Raw genomic sequence first — 7,807 nt, 5'->3', positions numbered from 1 at the left:
GCAACATTATACTATGACATGTAGACTTGAATGGTATGGACCCGCACATATTCTAGGCTTGCTTGCATTGACTAATATTATCGATCCTTCCTATATGATGCCGAGATCCTGATATACGAGGTGTGTTCAAAAAGTATGCGACCTTAATTTGTCGTGCGTAAACAAATGAAGCTAGGGAGGCGTTGATTGGTGCACGTATGTAGGCGATCCTAATGCGCACGCGTGAATTTTTTCCCACCTGCAGAAGCTGTCATTCGACGGCAGACCGCCGATGAGTGAGGAAGTGTAAGTGAGCGCCGTCGGATTTTCGTTTTTGACAAAATGACGGAAAAACTTGAACAACGCTACTGCATCAAATTTTGTGTAAAGCTTGGCGATTCCCAAGTGGAAACGATCCGCAAGATTCAACAGGCCTTCAGGGACGAAGCAATGAGCACCACACAGATAAAGGAGTGGTACAACCGCTTCAAAGATGGCCGCACATCAGTGGAGAGTGAAGCACGTTCGGGTAGGCCCTCAACATCCCGAAATGAGATCGTCATTGACCAATTGAGGACCCTGGTGATGCAGGATCGTCGAATCACGATCAGAGAACTTGCAGACGAGGTGGGCGTCAGCATTGGATCCGTTCATTCCATTATGAAGGAGGATTTGGGCTTCAGGAGAATCTCAGCGAAGTTCGTACCAAAGCTGCTAACGATTGAGCAGAAGCAACTCCGTTTGGAGATCGCACAGGACATGCTGGAGACTGTGAACAGCGATCCCAGCTTCCTCAACACAGTGATCACTGGCGATGAGTCCTGGGTTTATGGGTATGACCCAGAAACCAAGTTGCAGTCATCACAATGGAAACATCCAACATCCCCGAGGCCAAAAAAAGCAAGGCAGGTCCGCAGCAATGTCAAAGTCATGCTGACCGTCTTCTTCGACTCCAGTGGCGTGGTTCATCATGAGTACGCACCACACGGCACAACCATCACCAAGGAGTATTACCAAGAGGTTCTGCGTCGCCTTCGTGACGCTGTGCGACGCAAACGGCCGGACCTGTGGGCAGCGGGCAATTGGCAGCTCCATCACGATAACGCACCCGCCCATTCTTCACATTTGATAGAGTTTCTTGGCCAAACACAACACACCTGTGCTTCGTCAGGCTCCCGACTCTCCCGACATGGCTCCGTGTGACTTCTGGCTTTTCTCCAAGCTGAAAATGCCCCTGAAAGGGACCAGATTTCAGTCCAGAGAAGACATCATGCGGAATGCGACGGACCAGCTGCGCGCCATCCCAAAAGAGGCATTCCAGCGCTGCTTCCGACAGTGGCAGAACCGTTGGGAGAAGTGTGTGGCAGCCCAAGGGGACTACTTTGAAGGAGATTAGTGTAAGTTTGTTGTATCTGGATACGAGTATTTTTTATGAACAAAGGTCGGATACTTTTTGAACACACCTCGTATATTGCATGATTGTATTTTACAGGATGATGCCAGAGATCTGATTGTTATTAAACCTACCTATGGGACAAAGTTGTGGACTTGATTGATTTTCACAACAATAGGTATACAGGTAAACAGCTTCCTTGTGGCTATTATATTTGCAAGATATTTTACAGATGTACAGGGTGTCTCAAAATACATGGAACCCATGTCACTGCTAATAATTCTGCCAATATTAATGTTCTTGTTCTTTTTTTTTTCAGATTTGAAGAGAGGAGACCATAACATCTAATAATTATATTATCAATCAAAATGTCTTGGACAAAGGAGGAAAAAATATTTTGCGTCACTACTTATTTGGAGACGAAATCATTCAAAACGGTGCAAGCAAAATTTCGCAGGAAGTTCAACTTCAACAACTATCCCCAGAAAGACCAAATTTATCGTTGAGCACACAAATTTCAAGCCACTGGATCAGTAAACAACCTCAACAAGAAGGCAGAAATACCCAGTTCTGGCAGGAAGCTGACTGCAAGATCTCCTGACAATGTGAATGCGGTGAGACATTCTGTCGGAAGGAGCCCGAAAAAGTCCATCCGAAGACGTAGCCAAGAGCTGGTTCTTTCACGTGCGTCAGTGCAAAGAATCTTGATCAAGGATCTTCAGCTGTACCCATACAAGATCCAGATCAAGCATAAGCTCACACCAGCTGACATGGCAAAATGTGTTGTGATGTGCCGGTGGTTCGAGAACAAGATCGAAGAGGATCCTGACTTTCTTGATGATGTTTGGTTCAGCGACGAACTACACTTCTTGCTCTGTGGGCATGTCAATAGAAAGAACAATGTGTTCTGGGGCACACAAGCCCCAGACGAGGTGCTTCAGAGGCCCTTGCACTCTGTGAAATGCATTGCCTGGGTGGCCATCTCAAAACATGGCATAATTGGACCGTTTTGGTTTGAAGACGCAGACGAGGAGGCAGTCACTGTCACAAAGGAGCGTTACATTGTGGTGCTCAACAAGTTCTGGAGGGGACTTGGGAGACGTCGTGGCGTGAATCGAGATGTGCAATGGTTCCAACAAGATGGGGCAACTCCACATACAGCCAACATCACGATGGAGTGGCTGGACCACCGATTCCCTGATCGGCTGATCAGCAGGCGCCGCGAACCCGAGTGGTCTCCGCATTCACCCGATCTGAACCCCCCCCCCCCCCCCCCCAGATTTTTATCTCTGGGGGTTCTTGAAGGACCACGTGTATGAGAATCGTCCTCAATCCATTTCTGAACTGAAAGTGGCCATCACCCAGAAGATTCGTGCCATCAGGAAGGAAGAGTGTGTCAGGGTGATTGACAACTTCGCTCATCGGCTTCAAGTGTGTCTAAGGCACAAAGGCGGTCATTTGGAACATGTGCTCTAATAAATGTATCCTTTGAGCTAGAGACCTCAAATCTTCAGTTTTTTAATTGTTATCATGTTATCAAGACCATCCCATATCATCTTCCAGGAAATGTAATCTTTTTTGGAGTTTCTTGTCTGAGTAATAAATTATTATCATGTTAATGGGTTCCATCTATTTTGAGACACCCTGTACAAAAGCTGGATCATGTTGAGAAGATTTCTTTATATATATTAAAAAAACTCTACTTTTGTTATTTTTCCCAACATGGTTGGAGGCTCATGTAAAAGATCTGGATGACAGAAGTTTGAGGGCAAACAAATGGCAGGAAGTTAGATGATGGGTGAGAAGGAAAGAAAGAAGGTAGAAGGACAAGGGCAGAAGAGAGCAGATGATCAAGGGACTAATATTGGAGAGTATCATGAATTGGAGAGCAGATGAACAATTGGAGAGCATCTATAAATCACATTCAACAAGAAAGTGTAATATGTAATATGATGTGTTGATCTTGGAACAATTGCAAGACTTTTTGAAAGTGGCTCCTAAACGAGAATGTATATGATGACGTTCACTGATCCATCCTTCTTCGCAAGAGGTTCCAAGCTTTTTCAACCTAAACAACAAAGGAAACACAAAAAACGAGATCATTCACAAAATGATAAATCACAAAAAAGTTTGAATAGACCTCACTAGATTGAATATTCAAATGTGAGCTGATTGTTGCATTCAAAAAAAGCATCGATTCCTCAGCAGAATGTCAAAATGAAAATTCAGGAACAGAGGAACAGTAATCCATTTTTAGCTCGTCTTCGACGAACTAGACGAGCTTGTGAACAGCTATGGAGGCCAAAATGAAGTCCTTCAGTCAATCAGGCCACAATGGTCCCACTAACATTTTTGTTTTTTTCCTACTCATCCGAGGTGGCTCAACAGATCGTTTTGAAACAGACATAACTATTCATGCCGTCGATGCACAAAAAAACTAATGGAGACCTTTTAAAATTCTATCCAGGTGGTTAGAAGAAGCCTGGTGTTGGCTTAGCGGTTAGGGTGCCGGCTTGGGATCCTGGGTTTGAATCCCGGTCGATCGCTGAATTAACACCAGGGGGGTTGACTCAGCCTGTCATCCCTCCGAGGGCGGTAAATTGAGTACCAGTTCACTGGTAATTCCCTGTGTATTGCAAGAGGCGACAAACAGGGTTGGTGGCAGGAAGGGTATCCGGCCATAAAACATTGCTTCAAAAGGGGACCATGGTGCCCAAAAAAGGCCAACCCCTGCTCTGCGGGGAAAAATGGCCGCTCAAGGCGGTTCCAGGTGGTTAGATATAATTAGCTAATTAACTCAAAATGTAATCTATGTTTATCCAAATGTAATCCATCATGATATAGATTATAGGGCGTCATTAATGTTTCCTCATTTAATTTCAACCTCTTAATTTTATCTTAACCAATATTTAATTTAATGTTAACCTCTTAATGTCATTAATGCCCTCTTGCTTTGAAGAATGAGAAATAAAGGGGAGGGGAGGACAGAGAGTTGGAGTGGGAGTGGGGAGGCGGCAAAGAGGAGACGGTCCTTTACATCATTTTAGTACTTTTGAAACTTTGGGCCCTAAGACCCTTTAGATCCTCAAGACCCTCAAGCCTCGTAAGACCCTCTTTATCACCTAATGCAACCCAAACTATATATAAAAAATAATAACCACCTTTAGAGGCCATTTTCCCCCGCAAAGCGGGGGTTGGCCTTTTTCGGGAACCGTGGTTGTTGTTGTTTTTTGGTCCCCTTTTTGAAGCAATGTTTTACGGCCGGATGCCCTTCCTGACGCCAACCCTTTTTGCCGCCTTTAACGACAAACAGGGAATTACCAGTGAACTGGTACTCAATTAGCCGACCTAGGAAGGATGACAGGCTGAGTCAACCCCCCTGGCGTTAATTCAGCGATCGACCGGGATTCGAACCCAGGATCCTAGGATCCTAAGCCGGCACCCGAGCCGTTAGCCCAACCCAGACTATGATCTTATTAAATTTTACTTTTATGAAGAAATGATCAATTGTTATGCCATGCCCCTCACTCTTGTGTGGATGTGATTTTGGGACATGATGTCAGCATTCTATGAGGCAGAGATGCAGCATTAACATAATTATTCCTGCACAGAGCCAGCCAGAAGTTTGAGCAAATGGCTCGCATGCCCAAACATATTTGGGTTTCATCCACGTAGCGTGCCAAGTTTGAAGAGGATGCACAAAGTGTTGCTATCATTTTCCCCTTTGGGAGTAATGAAGTTTGTGTGCTCGAGTGGCCATTGCTGGAACTATTAGCAAATAAAAAATGGTAAGGAAGCAAAAGGAAATTTTATTCTTTATTAAGACAGACTGTAAATATATTTGACTACATACCTGTTGTTGCGTAACTTCAGGATCCCACTCGGTGCACAGTACCACATTGGCTTGCTGAACACGCTGACTGTTGGTCCATTGACTGGCTAGTCTATTCCTTGCTTTCTCCTGAGAAAGACCATCCCTATTTTGGATGCGACGCAAAGCCTAAAGAAAGAAACAACCAAATTTGTGACTTTATTTTTTTACATAAAAGCATATGATCACCAGAAACCTCAATAACAGTGGAGAGGATTTTTTCAAATAAAAATAATTTTCAGTAAAAATACGAAAAGGTTTCCTGACTCATTATGTATAATTTATCTAAATTTTAAACTTTGGTATTGCTTGGACGACTAACTCCTTTCCAGACCTTTTGAACATTCCTCATATATGAGTGTAATGTTAAATATATTTATTGTTCAAAAAGTTTAATCAACAATTCTCTATTATTGAAGAGTGATTCACGACAAAGAGCAGAGGGTGCCTTTTGCAGTAAGTGGGTCAGGACGTTTGCAGCAAGTGCTGGTGTGACACATGGATTCATTTGCCTTTTCCTTTGCAGCAAGTTGAGTTGCCAGCTCAAGTCTTGGAGTGTGAGGGGGAGGGGAGGAGGGCTCCACTCCACATTGATGATCGGTGAGCCAGAATTGTGTCCATGGATTGATTCCCTGCCCAAGGGCTACATTGCTGCAAAGGCTTCTTAAAGTTTGGAGGCGGACAATAATGATTAGCAGTGTATCAACTGACAATGCATTTATCATTGGGTGTTTGTCTTTTATGGACTGTAACCAGGGGTGTAGTGGTGCTGGAGCACACCGGAGCGTTGCTCCGGCACCTCTATCCGTCCGAGGCGGAGCTTAGTTCTGCAACAGTTAAAAGAAAAAGTAAAAAACAAACAAAAAAAAAACACCCACGTTCACGTTCACGATCGGTTGAGTTATTGTGCTCTGTGCTTTGTCATGGCCAAATAAATCGGATCACAGCTTGTCCCGAAGCTTAGATATGTCAATACGTTGGACACTTTGTCTAAAGAACAATATTATATTTATTTTATTATTTATTTTTATAAATATAAATTTAATTTATTTTTAATTTATATAAATTTATTTTTATTATTTATTTATTATTTATTTTATTTTATTATATACAATATTATTTATTAAAGAACAATATTTTTCAGAATCATTGGAATCTCCCGTGATGAAGCTATCTCCGAGGGCCTTTCACTCACTCACCGCAGACAGGTAAGGTGGTCTTTCTGTCTTCTACCGACTCCTCTCTGGCCTTGCTCCCCCAGCTCTCTCTGTGCTTTGTCCCCCAAATATTCCTACAGGTCGCACAAGATCTGCCAGCAACCCTCTGATGGTTAAACTGCCGAAATCTCGGCTCTCTGCTCACCTTCACTCTTTCATTCCTCTTTTCTCCCGCCTCTGGAACAAACTCCCACACTCCCTTCAATCCCACTCCTCCCTCCAGGTCTTTAAAACAGCTGTTCACCACCATCTCTTATCTTTCCCCATCCAAAACCTTGATCTTTTCTACCCCCACTAATTCCCCCCAGATCCACCTCGTTTGAAATTCCAACTTCTTTCCTGGAAGTCCCAGCAGTGTCCATATGTTTTATACCTCTCCCACCCCCCCCCCCCCCTTCCCATGCCTCCCCCCTCCCCTAAAGCCCTCTCCCTCCCACAGATCTCTTGATGTCCCTGCTCTCAGATGTTGTGTTTGTGTTCCTCCCCTCTCGCTCCATCTTGTCTACCGCTCCCCATGTTATATGTTTTATGTGTCAGTTTGTCTTTCTGTGTGATTAATGTTAGCTCTTTCACGAGCCTCGATCTTGTATAAAAAAAAAAAAATTAAAAAAATTAGAACAATGCAAGTTATAGGCAACACGGAACCGTATGAGCTGCCGCATACAACAAGGTCCAGAAATGAGACGAACTTTCCACCCATTTTATATCCAGATTTGAGGAATTATTTTATGTTTACAAAAAGTATTTACACCTGGAAGGCACGAAGGCATGTAAAAGTTTGGATGCCTACAACCAGGTGATGTGTGGGTGGGACAGTGATGAAACTTTATCTTTTTTTCATCAAGTCCAAGAAAGACACCAACTAATGTGAAAGACAACAGCAACAACTAAATAATAATTCTGGGAGACAGGACACGCAGCCTAACATCCATGTGAGTGACGGCACACACATTGATGGATCACCCTGTCTGCGACACGCCATGATGGCAGTTTATAGCTGGGTCAGGATTCAATCCCAGGCTAGACAGCTTAGAGGCGAGTGTACATACCTTTAGTTTAGACCATCCTGCCAGCCCTTACCACATGGGACCAAATCAATTTTTATTTTTTTTACCTCTTTATTTCGTAAAATACATAGTTTTGTCAAAAAACGGTGGTTAGAGACGAACTGATCTGACTTTTTCTTAAAAAGAGGATTCTTATTTGTGAGATGAAATGGGTGTAAGTGTTAAGCTTTTGTTTATCATGGTAAAATGTGCATGCCGTATTTCATTTCTCACTCGTCTTTGGGACTCAAATGGTTAATGTCCTGTTAAAAAATAACTTGATGTGATGGTCGATATCTGG

General features: G+C 43.4%; 1 long non-coding RNA gene across 1 annotated transcript; it reads right to left on the bottom strand.

Moving 5' to 3' along the window:
• Positions 1 to 3,032: 3,032 nt before the first annotated feature.
• Positions 3,033 to 5,374, bottom strand: LOC144889432 (uncharacterized). Its single transcript, XR_013621738.1, has 2 exons — positions 5,226 to 5,374; positions 3,033 to 3,440 (listed from the first exon to the last, which is right to left on the bottom strand). It is a non-coding gene; the product is annotated as an uncharacterized LOC144889432 (long non-coding RNA).
• Positions 5,375 to 7,807: the final 2,433 nt, after the last annotated feature.

This window comes from Myxine glutinosa, unplaced genomic scaffold, assembly GCF_964187855.1.
Source record: "Myxine glutinosa unplaced genomic scaffold, kmMyxGlut1.1 SCAFFOLD_3750, whole genome shotgun sequence".
Taxonomy (NCBI): domain Eukaryota; kingdom Metazoa; phylum Chordata; class Myxini; order Myxiniformes; family Myxinidae; genus Myxine; species Myxine glutinosa.
This window is presented reverse-complemented; position numbering and strand designations above follow the sequence as displayed.